Source organism: Arachis ipaensis, chromosome B04, assembly GCF_000816755.2.
Source record: "Arachis ipaensis cultivar K30076 chromosome B04, Araip1.1, whole genome shotgun sequence".
NCBI lineage: Eukaryota > Viridiplantae > Streptophyta > Magnoliopsida > Fabales > Fabaceae > Arachis > Arachis ipaensis.
The window spans coordinates 6,476,595-6,478,535 of NC_029788.2; positions in this window are offsets into that span (position 1 = coordinate 6,476,595).

Consider the following 1,941-nt stretch of genomic DNA (forward strand, 5'->3'; position numbering starts at 1 on the left):
AAATCTATTTATAGCTGATTCATATATAATTTAAATTATATTTTATCTAAATTTTAAACTTTAAAAATTTTAAATTGTTATTTTTTTAAAAGAAAATTTTAATTATTATTTTTTTAAAACTAAATAAATCAACTAATTTTAAATCATAATAGTTTAATATAATATAACCATAGAAACTAATTTTTTTTTACTTTTGAATTATGAAAAGTTACGGTACATATGTTTGACACTATTTTAAAGAAAAGCTTTTAACTTTTTGAAAAGTTAATTCACAACTTTTGAAGAAGTAGAATTATATGACTTCTCTTTTTTTAATAAGTCATTCTATCACTTATGTAAAAAAATATTTTTTGTTTCTGCTAAAAATACTGGCCTTCCACCACTATTTTCACGTAATGACTCATCTGCTGGAAGTATTGACCTTCCACCACAATTTTTAGACAATATTTCATCTGAACCACCTATTGCATATATTCCTTTCCGGTATTTTTTTATTATTTTACCACTTTATTTTTATTATTAAATTTATATTTAACATTGTGTGGTATGAAATCTTAGTTTTAATTTTATTTTTTCACATGTAATTTTATTTTTTTATAGCTTGCTATTATTTTTATAGTTAATTATAGCAAGTTCTTAACTCCAATAAAAGAGGAGGGAGTTCTAATAGGAGTAAAAAAATAAAAAGCAATAACAAAATATACATTGACACACATTTCATATTTGTTTTTTATTTTCACCTACCATATCATATACAATAAAACAGCAAATACTAACTACACAATAATTTCCTTGGCATTGCCATCGAGATTATTGTGAATTAGAATTTTGTTACTATTCACCACATACAAGAACACCGTTATGAAGTAGAAGAACCAATTTCTAATGATATTACGTGGGAAGAACCAATGCTGAAAGCGCTAGAAAAATAGAATTAATAAGAGAACAAATAAAGAATCAATTGCTTAATCAATTGTAATCTTAGTGATTAGGTTATGTAAAATCAATATTCAATATTGAAAAGTATTTGTTATCATTGTTATTTTAATATCTATTTTCTTGCGTAAAAAAATGTATTTTTTTAGTTATTTATCCAAACACTACAACTTTAAAATAAGTACTTTTATAACTAAAAATCCAAATACAAAATAACTTATTTATAAGCTGCTATTAATAAAAAGTCTTTATACTTTAAACTCTTCTTCCAAAAAAATTTATTTAAGTTATTTATTCAAACTGAGCCTTAAGTAAGTAATCAAATATCGTCTTATGCATGCAACAACTCATTAGCAAACGGTAGACCTTTAGATAGAGCTTAAATTCACGACAAATTAATCTTTGGCCTATCAGGTTGAAAATAGCCCGGACAAAAAAAAGGTTTAATATAATATCATACAAATTATAATCTTTTGAATTAAATTAATCTAAACTTTACTACAAACAAAATACTATTAGCATATAATTTAGAAATAAAAATTGAGAAACGATAAAAGACCAATACAATTTATTATTTTTTATCATTATTTTTAATTATTAAATAATAAATTCTACTAATTTTCTAACATTTCTTATAAAAATTATATGGTGTGATATCATTTAAACATAAGTTTAGTATAATTTACCTGAAATTAATATAAAAATACTATAATATTATACACAACATAAATTACAGTTACCAATTCAAGAAAAAACATAAATAAATAAATAAGCTACCAATTCAATAATAGATTCAGATTCACGAGTTAGACCATAAACCATGAATACTTTGCTTAGTTGTTGTGCTTGCGTGTCCGACATTTATCAACATTCATTCAACACACGTATTTATTATGTACAACCATATTTTTATAAGAAAAATTCTCTAGACACATTTAAACATCGTTATGTATCAATATGTTCAGTTTTATTCTTAACCAGTATTATTGAAATAAATTTAAAAAT